Source organism: Cyanistes caeruleus, chromosome 9, assembly GCF_971803275.1.
Source record: "Cyanistes caeruleus chromosome 9, bCyaCae1.hap1.1, whole genome shotgun sequence".
Classification (NCBI taxonomy): domain Eukaryota; kingdom Metazoa; phylum Chordata; class Aves; order Passeriformes; family Paridae; genus Cyanistes; species Cyanistes caeruleus.
The window spans coordinates 10,567,899-10,581,603 of NC_141709.1; the positions used below are offsets into that span (position 1 = coordinate 10,567,899).

The 13,705-nt window shown below is 40.4% G+C and overlaps 1 protein-coding gene and 1 pseudogene across 2 annotated transcripts in view; both read left to right on the forward strand.

The window, feature by feature from the left end:
- The window catches only part of LOC147651584 (coiled-coil domain-containing protein 180-like), a 21,942-nt pseudogene extending 16,159 nt beyond the window's left edge, over positions 1 to 5,783 (forward strand). The window contains exons 18-24 of the transcript XR_015273815.1: positions 235 to 381; positions 593 to 709; positions 1,160 to 1,282; positions 2,908 to 3,179; positions 3,741 to 3,796; positions 4,568 to 4,649; positions 5,653 to 5,783. The product of XR_015273815.1 is annotated as a coiled-coil domain-containing protein 180-like (transcript). The remainder of the gene's footprint in view (positions 1 to 234; positions 382 to 592; positions 710 to 1,159; positions 1,283 to 2,907; positions 3,180 to 3,740; positions 3,797 to 4,567; positions 4,650 to 5,652) is intronic.
- Positions 1 to 13,705, forward strand: part of LOC111943527 (uncharacterized) — a 134,672-nt gene that overhangs the window by 26,615 nt on the left and 94,352 nt on the right. The gene's annotated exons all lie outside the window — the stretch shown is intronic.

Below are 13,705 nucleotides of genomic sequence, written 5' to 3' on the forward strand. Positions count from 1 at the left end.
GTGACCGAGTTCTGGGAATCAGCGTTTGTTGCATAGGCAGAAGAGTAAAAGTAAATTTTATTTTGTTATTCATCTAGTTTCCCATTTAAAAAAATAAATGCATCTTGTTAAACCACAATTATTATGCTGTTTTCATCACATTTGTGTTGATATATATGTTTCAGGGCTGTTGAGCTGCAACAGTCTTGGGGAAAAAGATGACTCACAGCCAATTGTTTTTATGTTTGCTTTCAGATTATTTTCAGAGGTCGGTAACTTTTCTTCTGAGGAGGTATAAAGTTTTTCAGCAAGTGTCTTCAGAAAGAAAGTAAAGAAATTGACTCCTTTGAAAGTTCAATCAAAACAGATGTGGAGCAAATAAAATCGAGCTGCTTGGAGCAGGTATGCAGAATTACATTATTTCAAATTATGTTTTCTGTTGACATATTTGATGGGATTTGCAGTCAGCCTGCTTTCAGATTAGAACTGTAAATCTGTTCTGTTTGGCAATTACATGATGGAAAAAATTAGTAAAAATGGCAAGGTCTATCACTTAAGTTTTAAAAAGTGAAAAATTATCTTGTTCTGTCTTTTGTTTCTGACATTCTTAAAGGCTACAGAACTTTTCAAGCAGTCTCAAAAAAGGTTTGCTTCTCTCTCTCTGAGTCGAGCCTTTATGAGGAAGGTCCATCGATCTTTGAGGAGGTTACGACAGCAAATCAAATCAGAGGTACAAACAGAAACATCAGAACTTTGCTTAAATTCGTTATAATAATTTTCTTTTTTATACCTTTGAGGAGATTTTGGCTGAATTCATAGTGGACAAATATTACATTATTTTTATGTTGATTTAAAACCTGTTTTCTATCGATCTGCTATTTTCAGCAGTCACTATCTGCTGAAAAGCTTATTTTTAATAGTGCTGACACTGTGCTGGCACGCTATGGCCTTGCAGCACATTGAGTGTATACATCTGAATTCACCAGCATTTTTGTGTGGTGCAGCAAACAACGTGAAGCATTGCTTTTGTGAATTACTGTTTTCAGCTTCTCCTCTGAGTACCAGGGATTTTTAACCAGTTTTTATCAGTGGTTCTAATGGTCTAATGGTAATGAAAGTGGAGCCTCTGAAACTCCTGTGGATGGGGACTTTACTTCTCTGGTGTTTGCTTCTGCTTTAGGTAGCGAATTCCAATTTGCAGTCAGCCACATGAAAGTCTTACCTGGAAAAGCTCCAGCAGAAGAGAGATGCTTATGTTCGTTCTACTGCAGATAAAGAAGTAACTTCTAATCAGCATCAAATGGTACTTAATTTGATTTGTTATTAATTGTTATTAATTTGGTAAAAAGTAGTATTTTTGAGGAAGACTTACGTTTCCTCATATTTGGGGCTGGGCAGGAACACAGAATTGTTGCTCAGAAAGATCCTTGTCCTGGATTCAGCTGGGATGGAGTTAATTTCTTCTCAGTAGCTGTTGCAGTGTTGTGTTTTGGGTTCAGAATGAGAATGGTGTTGATAAATCAGTTTTTGCTAAGTTGTACTTATCCTAAGTCAAGGACTTTTTTTCCTTGTCTCCTGCTCTGCCACTGAGGGGGTTCACAAAGGAAACTGTGAGGGAGCATAGCTGAGACAGGTGACCCAAACTGGCCAAAGGGATATTGCAGCCCATGGGATGTCACATCCAGTCTGTAAACTGGGAGAGTTATCTGGGAGGGGCAGTCTGGGTTCAGGAAGGGGCTCTGGCATCGGTCAGCAGGTGGTGATGGTGTTGTGCATCACTTGTTTTTCACTTACTGTTATTGTTATTATAGCTGTTGTTACTATTATTATTATTATTATTATTATTACTATATATTTATTTACCATTATCACTGTATTTCACTTTACTTTCAATTATTAAACTGTTCTTATCTCAGTATACATGTTGGCCTTTGATTCTGCTCCTCATTTCACCAGGGCAAGGAGGGAGAGAAGGAGGGTTGAGTTGTGCAGTGCTTAATTTCTAGCTGGGTTTAAAACCACCATAGTCCTTTTTGGACACCCTGTTTTCCTGTTTACCAAACCAAAACCTCAGCCTCGTATACAATCTCATTTCTTCCATGTATGTGTACATAAACTGGTGGCAGAACAGAGGCAAATATGTTGTTTGCAAGAGTCAGCATGTTTGAAAAGGTTAGAACAGTTAGTTTAGTAAATACCATCTGTCTTACCATCTTTTTCAGGCTTTAGCTTCTTAGTAAAAGCAAAGATTCCACATGCCACTGTAAGATAACATTCACATTCTCTATTTCCTTTAATATGAAGAGAATTTTCTTGTGTACATACTTTAATGGCTTTTCAGAATCTGTGCTTTGAATTTTCAAATGAAAAAAGAATCTGCATTATGCCAAGATGTCAGAGACACTGTAACATTAGGACAGCCTTTTTAAGAGGCTGAGTAAATCACCAAGTCTACAGAACGCTGAAAGAGATGCATGGCATTGCAGTGAGTTGCTCAGTTCTTCACAAGAGTTTGTTTTCAAGGTGTAACACTATTCAGAGGTACATATTTCACAGGTTTCTTTTTTTTTTTTTTAAATCCCAGATGTGTCCTGAAGGGATTTTGTTTTTATCAAATGGGATTTGTTTTCTTTCCTCCCTTTTCTGGAAATTCTGTCTTTATTTTGTAATCTCAGTGGATCATTGTTTTAAGAGTATATCCTTAAATACTGTTTATGATGATTATGAGAACCTACTCTTAACTGCTTAGAAGTGTTTTAGAGCTGTATAGCTGTAACAACATCGCTGACAAAAAATTTACTTTAGCCTGTGAAGCAAGATACTGTCCATTTAGAAAATCTGCTTTAGTAGCCGGTCATTACATGGAATGCTTTCACTAACTGCCTGCTACAGTCTACAGGGCTTCCTTTATCTTTCTTCCCATTTCAGGAGGACTTCACTACTCCTGACACAGATGGGACATTGCAAGGGGACTTAACAACTCTTGACATGAATGGGAGGTTACAAGATTCCTTTGCTCCTGCTGTCCCAGAGATGAGAGCAAAAAAGAGCTCTCATTGCAGAGAAGATAGTCTCAGAGATGAGAGCAAAAGGATGGTGATGGGACTGGATCCTGACAAATTCCCTTTGTTAAATCCAAGCAGAATGGATACATCTATGTTTAATGATTTGGCAATAAATGTTATCAAAAATTTATCCGGGTAAGTACTTGTTTGCCTAAAGGTATTTTTCTTTCCTTGTCTTTATTTATATTTCCTTTGCCCAGAACTAGTGAATAGACTGGTCATAGGTAATACTACTATGTATTTTCTGATCTAACTTTAAAAATTAGTCTAGCTGAGACTGCTTTCTTTTTAAAACCAATATTTCTCATAGCCAAATATATTTTTGAGTAATAAGTGACATCTAGTATACAATGATAAATTTCAGGTATTTAAGTTTTGTCTTCTAGAGATTTATTTTAGTTAAAAGGTGATTATCTGCTGCATAGTTGACTGAATATAAAAAGTGTAAAATGAAGACTATGACAAATGTTTGATTTGCAAATAGTATTTTAATGTAGTTTTGCTTGTGGAAATTCCAAAATACCAGTTAAACAAATCAGTCCCATGAAATTACTTCTATGTACACTGTCAGTTGTGAAAGTAATCCTATCTGTTACATATGAGCTCAGAAATTTAGCTCAGCACGTGACAGGGATAGAGAGCATGCCTTGTTTGCTATTTGTTATTCAGTAGTACTTAATTTGGTTTTTTTTTTAGATTTGACCTATCAAAAAAATCCCCAAACCTAAACCACGGGAGGACAAATGATCCAGGTGTGCCTGTATTTCTTTTAATATTTTCTTTTCATCTAAATTGCAGTTCCTGGCATTTTACTGCACACGGTCCAGGCCAATGGCTTCTATGCTAGGAACTCTGAGATAGTTGTGCTTCTCACCTCTTTTCCTGGACATTTTTACTTAGATTAAGATGATTTTGAATTCCTAAAACAATGAAAGCTGCAGAATGAGATAATAATGTTATAAAGAGTACCTGTGATAGCAACAGGGAAGCAGGGTTGAGAAAAGAAGTGGTGCAAAAATCATGAAATATATAGGGAATCAGTGTATTCTCACAGTGTATTATCATCTACTCCAAAGTGAGCACAGAGGTAACCCTAGATGCTCCCTGCCTAGTGTTCCCATTTCCTCATGTCTCTTCTGCAGACCTTGACTCCTCCAGCCATTTCCAAAGCTTTCACATTTACAAGTCCCCATAACCACTAATACTATGAATGTAGCCCATTCATTCTCCTTATTAACCTGCCTCAAATTTGCTTTACATCTCTTCCATTTACCATGTATTTTCTGTGACATTCCTGGGACTCATGCCCCAGCTCATAACCTTTATTGCTGTTGCCACTTCTGAGTTACTTCAGGCCTGTCTGACAGAAATGATTGCTCCTGTTGTTGTCCCCTACATATTATAAGGAAGCATTATAGAAATAAGAATACCATATACATATACACATAAAAAACTTCAGTTGGTTGGCATTTATGCAATATCCTTCTTCTTCCCTTGTTAACTATAAGCAATTCTTCCCCCAGTAAGGAAGAGGGTATCTGATGCACATTCTCAGAAGTCTTCTAGCAAGAGTTCATCTCGGGGTGAAACAAAGCGAAAAAAAAGGTGAGACCCATAAAGTGAGGAATTCCATTTAAAGTATTCCTATGCAAGAATTTACCTAGACTTGGTCTATACACTGAAAGATTCATACTGCTTATTTGTATTGCCCTTCTTTCCATCTACTGCTTATCACTTGGAATCTCTTACCTCTTTATGTCCACATGATCAGCTTTGTGGGGCTTTTTCCCCACAGTTTGACTGGAAAAACATTTTTCTTTTTCTCCTTCAATCTGCTGCTATTTTGTATTTTGCAGTTGTTGAAATACAGACTAACCCTTCAATCAGTGGGGCTGAATTTTCAGGTGTGTCTAAACAGTTTGTCTTCAGCTTAGTCCACAGATTGAGGAAATGAGCTACTGTAATAGTGAAAACAACAATAAATTTTTGAACAAGTGAGAGTTTAGAGGAGAATTCTGAGAATCATTTTCCATCAAAATACTCTATTTATATTGTCATGGTTTGAGAATGGTATTCCCCAATTTTGCACTCCTACCAAAACACTCCAAACCGTGGGCCACTTTCTCACTCCCCTTTCCCTACAGCAGCTGGAGAGGAAAATTGGAGGAACAAAAGGTGAAGATAAGGTTGAGATAAGAACAATTTACTAGAAAGAGCAATGAGATTAAAAGAAGAACAGTAACAGCAGTGATGTTAATAGCAAAGTGTACAAGAGAGGCAAGCGATTCACATGTGAATGCTCACCACAAGGAAACCCGTGACAGTACCCGACTGCCACCACATTCCCCAACAGCAGGGACCCTTCCACCCACCCCCACAATGATGAGAGGTGGTAGGGAATAACTTCCAGGTCCTGTTCATATCCCCTCCTGGCTGCTGTAGAAATTAACCCTGTCCTGGCCAGAACCATAGAATACTAGTTTTGGAGTTACCTTTTTTTCTAATTTTTCTTTAGTTTCATGTCTGTTGTATGATTGACTAGCTCAAATCATCAGTCAGAGAGGAAAACACTTGTGGATAGTTTAAAATTAATGTTTTTCCTTTCCAGTGAAAAAGGCAGGAAATCTCTTACCAGGGACGAGAGAGCACAGATACTTGGAAAGAAACCTCCAAAATCTGAGTGAGTCGTATATTTCCAGAACAAGAAATTAATCTATAAAAAACCTTGATGTATGTATGTATGTATGTATCATTGTGACCTATAGAATTCACTAGTGAAGGTATTTAGCCTTGATATTTATAGGTCAAAGTACTTCCAGAGCACTTCCTTTTTGCAGCATCGTAAGAGTGAAGATCTAAGCCACCTAGTTCATTCTGTCTAATGTCTGAAGTGGGGGGTCTTACTGGAGCCCATTTTGTACATTTATAAGAAGTGGGTGGGGAATGTAAAATAGCCTCTGCTTCAATTATTTTCACACCTAAGAAGACCAGTACATTTTATGTCTTCATTCTTGTGCTCAGTGTTCCATTAGCAGGATAAACAATTCCCTTTCTCTAAGAAAATTATCATATTGTTTCTGGATCTGTGCAGCTGTACTCCATAGAACTGAGATATTTTATACATGCCATACAAAACTATTAAGATTAGTGCTTAAGATATTTAAGCATTTGAGAATTTTATTCCATATTCTTTTTCAGTATAATTCCAGTAAACAGCTCAACCCACCTTCAAATATTTTTTCTTTATCTAAAATGCATACTTAGTTCTTTGGGCACAGGAATTTGGCTAAGATCACTTTTTTTGACAGTGGCATGGCAGTGCTCTCCAGTGAGCAATTACAATAGCTCCTTTTCCTGGCTGCATCTGAAGAGAATCTGTGCTAATGTGGGGAAAAGTTCTTAGGCATTCTGAATATTGGTTTGTGTATGCTCTGAAAAGCATACGGAAATTAATCTGAACAAAATATTTGGAAAAACAGTGAATATTGCCAGTGTGATTATTTAACAGTTTGATCATCAATTTAAATTTTTAAATTTTTTTTGGTTTTCAGTACTTTGAAGGGGATTATTACGAATATTCTCTGGAAGGGTAACAACACCTTGCTCTGCCTTGGTGAGGGAAGGAAATGTCATGTTCTTTAGTCAGTTCTGCTTTCATAGGTGTATTCTTGTGTCAGAGAAATAATTTGATTCTTTCAATGTTTGGCAGACAGTCCAAAAATTTTCCTTTCCTCTCCTACTCTTATATACCTAGATGTGACATGTTTAAATGTATTGTCATCATTTTTTTCTGGTTTATCTTTCCCTTCTGCAGCAGTTCTATGGAGAAAAGAAGAATCCTCAGATGGGAATGCTTGAAGATCTACACCTCTTCATGTACATTTGAACATTGGGCAGAAATGCTCAGAGTGAAACTGCTGTCATACCAAAGGCAGACAGATGATTACTATAATTTCTGTCTTACAGGTAAATTCATTCAGTTCAGATTTGCATTTCCTTGTGTATGTAATTTTCAGTATATAAGCTGAAAATTGCAGTGACCAAGAATTATGTCGTTGTAATCAATCACACTCAGTGAAAAACTCCAGTTGACTTTACTGGAAATGGAGCCAATATTCTTTTCTATGTATTATCAGCTACAAAAAGTGTAGCAGAAGGGCACTTGACTAAGTTAAAAGACCTGTACAAAGTCACATCTTTGTGCAAGTGTATGTTTCTCAAAGCATTGCACCTAGAAGAAGAATGTCAGGGACGTGATCTATGTGAGAGAAAATTCCAGGCTGTTTGTGTCATATACACACCCTGTCTTTTCCAAAAAGAATTTCGGGATCAGCTGAAGTGGTTTGAGGAGGAGCTCTCTTCTGTTTCCCAACTGGTAGTGGAAAGTCTTTTAAAAGAACATGAGCAGAAACTCAGCCCTTTTACTGGTCATATTCAGCATCTCTTCAACAGACAGCTGAAAGAGTGGGAGGATGTGAAGGTATGTATCATGAATATATTGGAATACTTTTTAGTGTAACCAATGCCAAGGGCATCAGATTGATAAAATTTTACTTTTCTCATTACCAGTGTTTGCTTCATCACTCTCTGCTGAGCTGAGCACAGATGTAATTTCTGTGTTTGCAGTCTGCTTAGTTCTCCTGGAAGCTTTGTATTTCGTGGAACTCTGTCCCTTCTCTCCCACCTTTCAGCTCTGGGCTGCCTCTTTCTAATCTTCTCAGCTCTGCCTGTCATCTTACACTTGGATTCTCAATCCAAAGTGAGGGCTGTGACCTTGTGGTGTGGCCAGACAGCTCCTACTGTATGGGTGCACTCCTTTGTAAGAACGATGATGTAGGGATAATGAAATACTGTTATTTACCATCATTCATAGAAGTGGCATATTTTGTCAAGTAATATCAGAACTGAGAACAGAATCATAATGGAGATCATGTAGAAAATGCTACAGTGTCTTGAGATGACACCTTGAGTATTAAAAATATTACAAATATTGAGATATAAAAAATATCTTACTTACCACGTGGTAGATGATTTTTTGTTGAAAATAAATCCCAAAATGAGAGCAGAGGCCAGCAGAGAGGCATTTTGGTGCATATTGTACTGCAGAGTTTATATCCAGACAGCCAAGAAGTAGCTCCATTTTCCTTGTCTCTCTGAATACCTTTATAGAAAATGTTTGTAGTCTACTTCCTTTTTATGGCTGTCAGTACATTCTTTACTGAAGGCATTTCTTTCTTTACATATTTGCTTAAAGACTGTGCATCGGAGAAAATTACATTACTCCCTAGGACACCCAAATAACTCCCTTCAGCTGGAGGCTTTGTGCCAAGAGGAAATAAAAAGGCAAAAAGATCAAACTGATGGTATTCACCTCAACACAAAGATGCTGCAGGTAATTGTAAAGTCCTTGCTTTATATGAACCTAAATGTTGCATTTGGAAAGGAGGGTGTATTTTGGATACATTTTTCCTCCCCATCTGTCTTGGTTTGAAAAGACAGGTGTCTGCTAAGGAAGGCAGAAACCTTCCTTATAAAAATAAAAAAATACAAAAACAAAAGAAGAAGAATCCACTGGCAGAATCAGTGTACAACCTGACACCCTGTTGGTCAGGGTGTTGGTAGCAGTCTGATTAAATAGTGGCTGCAGTCCTCCTGGAGTGACAGATGTGGTTCTGTTGAAGCAATGATTCCATAGAAAGGGTGTAGTTTTCCTCTGAAGGTCTGGTGGTGTAGGTGGATCCAGTCTTCCTCTGGGAGTTCAGTGGAGAAAGGCTGCTTGTGGTGTTCCAAGTCTCAGATTATATCCAGGTAGGAATGCTTGGCTCCTCCCTCTGGGTGGAGCATCTCACAATGGGATGATGTAATTTTATCAGTCCTGCAGTGAGAATTAATAGCTCGTTAACAGAAGATATCCCCTGGAAGGAGGATGGGTTGTGGAAGAGATAAAGAACACTGCCACAGCAGGTTTTAACAGCTGGGCCATTAAGAGAAGATATCTCTTATGATATGAGTTATGAGGGATGGGTCATGAAAGAGGTAAAGAACACTGCAGCACCAGGTTTTCACAGATGGTAATAGAATACATACTTTTTGTTAAATCTTTTATTGCAACTGAAGATACCATCCAAAGGAAACTTGAAATTTTTTTAAGTTTAGGCAATCCTGCACATTTATTGCTAAACTTTTAAGTGATGTACTGTCAGCATTAGATCAGTATAGACATAAATACATCTGCATACATAGAAGTGCTGAGATACATTGTAGAACTTAACTGTATTTTGTATCATTCATAGAACCTATTGACTATGAGCTTAATGGTGGGTGGGAGTATTGGCTGTGGTGGTGACATCCTCTGGTTGTTCTCTTACTTCCAGACAACAGATACCTGGAAGAGTTTCTTCTCTGTGTATTTTATTAGTGCAAATAATTGTCACTTTTCTACACAAGATGAAGAACTGAAATAAGCTGAATTTACAGGAGAGATTCAGCAATCAAAATACTTTCTCCCCTTTGCCCCCTGGGTTAATTAAAGGTTGGTTCCCCAGCATTAAAGCCCATTGTTTAGTTCTCTCAGGCCACTTATTCCATATTCTACACTGTCTGCAGAGTACTGGTATTTTGAATTCCAAAGTAGTGTCTCCTTCTATTCCTAGCTCTGCATACAGACACAGAAACACAAAAACCCTGTTTAAGAGGAACACTGTTGCTATCCTTCTCCCTGATGGGACCCCTCTGTCCCACCCCCCGTGGTGCCTGCTCCTCTCTGGGCACAGGCAGCGGAGGGGGTCCTGGAGTGGATACAACACGGATTCAAAGTATCCAGACACAGGAGGCTCAAACTTGCTGGAATAATCCCGGGTTTATTGTCTGTCGTCCATCCGGGGCAAGAGAGAGAGCGAAATGCTCTGGGTCTCATCTCTTATACCAGGGGGCAGGGGTGATCAGGGGATGCAGGGAGGTCACAGCCAATGGGAAGGGGGGGGAGGGAAAGAAGGTTTTCAGGTAGGAACTAACATTACACAAACCAGAGGTGAGTTTTACCCTTGGGAGGTACCAAGATTTCTAGATGCACTACAAAAGAGAAGGAAATCCAGATTCTCCATTCTACCCTGACTTTCCTCTGTTGAATCTGTTTATTGATGAATTCAGCTAATGGTTTTTGTTCCTTGTTTACCTGTATTTTAGGAAGAAACCATCCCGAGCATGACAGTTTTGTGGACATTTTCTCAGCATGGGGATTTTCGGGATGGCTGTCTTCTGTATTCCAAACTGTTTCAGGGTTTTTTGCAATAGTTGTTGTTTTGATTATGTTTTCTGTTTTGCAACGTTGGTGTGTTACCACCACCACCAGCAAGTTAATTTCTCCTGCACCTCAGATAAATGCTGTGGAATTCCCAAATCCCAATACATCCCAAACCCCTTCCCCTTGGTTTTAAGAAGTAAAACCGAGTTCCCTTCCTTCTTTTGGAAAAAATTAGGGGGAGATGTTGTAGTTGATAACTTGAAATATATCTTTTCCCCTCTTTTAGTCCGTTTCCCGCCCCACCCCCCCCCCCCCCCCCCCAGCTTCTCTTTCTCCTGTTTACCTGGTGTCAGGTTACCACGGTTACTGAAGTTTCTCTCCTCAGCCCCACGGCGAGAGGCCGGATAGAGAAAAGAGAAGACCCTGCTGGCATTTCCAGCTGCTTGAAGTTTCTTTAGCCCAGGAAAGCACGGGCTTGGGAGAAGAGAGACCCTTCTTTCCAACACGCAAGTTTGTAACTTTGTTGTTCCTGTCCCAGAATGCCTCTGAGCTATGGAAGCTGAGAGGCCATGCTTACCTTGCCTGCCCTTTCTTTCCCCCCTGTGTTGCCAGGAAACCAAGCCCGCCCCCTCTCCCCCCCTCTGCCCCTCTGTGGAGAATACTCCTACACCTTTGTGGGCATTTGAAGAAGTTGGTGTCTGTTACTTCTTCTCTTGGTGTGTGTAACCTTGATTTGTAGAAAGTTTGGGAGATGTACTAACTGAGAAAAATAATTGGTTCTTTCTCTGATGTTCCCTCCCTCCGAGAAACCCTGTTAAAAGAGACCCCCCAGACCCCAAATCCTTTGTCTCTCGTCCTTTGGATTCCCCTTCACAGAAATAAACTGTGGCATGAAAACCAGAGAGAGAGTCCCCCCCTGATTCCTTTACTCGCTCTGTAGACTTGAATTCTTGAAGAAAATCAGTGAACCCCACAAACATATGCTGGCTCGAAACTCGAGTGAAGAGAAACCTCATCACTGAGCTAGCCGGGCCACACTCGAGGAGATCGAGTCAATGGGCAGGGACACTTCCAGCAGACCAGGTTGGTCCAAGTCCCAATGTTGACCTTGATGTCTCTGGCCAAGTTTAGTTCTATTAGGGCTTAAGCTTTCCCAAGACAATCCCTGGCTGCTTGGACAATCCCCCTGTATTCCTCCCAGGCTGTACTTGCTTCCATCCTCTGCAGGCTTCCTGTTTGTGTTTGGCTTTGTCTGGGAGTTCATTTTTCATCCATGCATGCCTCCTTGCATTTCTGCCTGACTTCCTATTTGTTGGGATACATCACTCCTAAACTTGGAAGAGATAACATGTGAAGTTTATGTATTATGATGTATGCCTATATGCATGATATACAGGAAAGAATTAATAGCATTTCCACTGTTAGTTAAGAGGGAACTTAATAAATGTTTCATTCAGTTACATAACTTGCTTAAATGTCATTACATAATGGGGCTGTAAAAATTGAGGGTTTGCTGAATGGGGGCTTTAGGGTTTTTTTAGCTCCAAACATACTGGGTGCTGATAAATGCACTTGAAGCTACCCTTTCCTTTCCCTTGCACCACTGAGCTTGTATTTCTTCAGAATGATTGCCGTATTTCCATCAGGAACATTCAGTCAGATCATTAATTTTAAAAGCTGAGAGTCATACTTGATAGCACTTTATAAGGCATGATTGGCTTACAGCAAGCTTCTTGGTGTGGGTAAAATAGAATATTCAGTACCTGGTGCAACACTGACAGATGTCACCCAAACAACTTCGCTATCCCTGCCCAGGACAGAAAGAACATCTGAGCCACTGGACCACCAGGAGGTGCCAGGAGGTGCCAGCATCCAGCTTACGTGGTGATAGAACATTTTGATGTTGATCCTGAAATTATAATTGATACAGTCACAGAAACACAGAATATCCTGAATTGGAAGGGGCCCACCAGGATCATCCAGTCCAGCTCGTGACCCTGCACAGACACCCCAACAATCCTACCCTGTGCATCCCTGGGAGCATTGTTCAAATGCTCCTGAAGCTCTGGCAGCCTTAAGGCTGTGCCCATTCCCTGGGGAGCTTGTTCTGTGCCTGACCACCCTCTGGGGAAAAATCCTTTCCCTCATACCCAGCCTAATCCTCCCCTGACACAGCTCCAGCAGTGCCCTTGGCTCTCCTGTCCCTGGTCAGAAGGAGCAGAGACCAGAGCTGCCCCTCTGCTGCCCCTTGGAAGGAGCTGCAGCTGCCGACAAGGTCTGCTCTCAGTCTCCTCTGCTCCAGGATGAACAAACCAAGTGACCTCAGCCACTCCTTCTTCATTTACTGTCAGTTAATTTAGTTGTTAAAAAAAAAATTATATTACTCTGATCCTGATTCCATTGAAACCATAGTAGTTGAGTCATTTTGTTCATGATAAAACTATTTTTCAATATCATGTTAGGTACAGGAGAAACTTCAAGTATTCTATGGCAGACAGAATCAAAAAGAAGATTAAACTAGGTGCTAAAATAAAAGACAGATATTCTCAAATAATTTAAGAGCATGAAAAACAGTGAGAACTAAAATGTCATCATCTTAGTGATGTTTTGTTGAACTCTTTCCAGTAGCTTCATATCCCACTTGTTCATTATCCAGCTTGGGAGCCCAGCTGAGGCCTCACCAGCACTGAATAGAGGGAAAGGATCTACAAAGACATGCCAGAAGGTCATGTGGCCATCCAGAGGAACCTCGAAAAGCCTGAGAAATGGGCTGACAGGAACATCACCAAGTTCAAGAAGGGGAACCCCCAAGTCCTGTTTCTGGAGAGGAACACTACCAGGCAGGCACCAGAGCATGCTGCAGGCCTCCTAGCTGGGCTGGAAAGCAGATGGTCAGGAAAGGCTTGGCACGTCCTGGAGAGCACCAAGATCAACACAAGCCAAAATATGCACCCTTCTGGCAGAGAAGAGCAAAGGGATCCTGAGTTGTGTTGAGAGTGCAGCCAGCAGGCCACGGGAGGGGATCCTTCTCCTCTGCTTAGCACTGGGGAGCACCTCTAGTGCTGGCTCCAGTTTGGGGCTCCTCAGCTCAGAAGAATGCAGTGAAGGGCTGTGAAGATGATGGTGGAGGGACTGGAGCAACTCTGCCATGAGGAAAGATGGAGAAAGATGGAACTATTGAGCCTGGAGAAGAGAAGGCTTAGGGTGATCTTATCCATGTCTATAAATACCAGAAGGGAGGGCACAAAGAAGAGGGAGCCAGGCTCTTCTCAGTGGGCCCAGTGACATGACCGGAGTGAGCGGTCACAAACTGAAATACAGGAGATCCCCTCTAATCTCCAGGAAACACTTTTTTATTTTGAGAGTGACCACACACTGGCACAGGTGGCCCAGGGTGGTTGTGAAGTTTTCTTCCTTA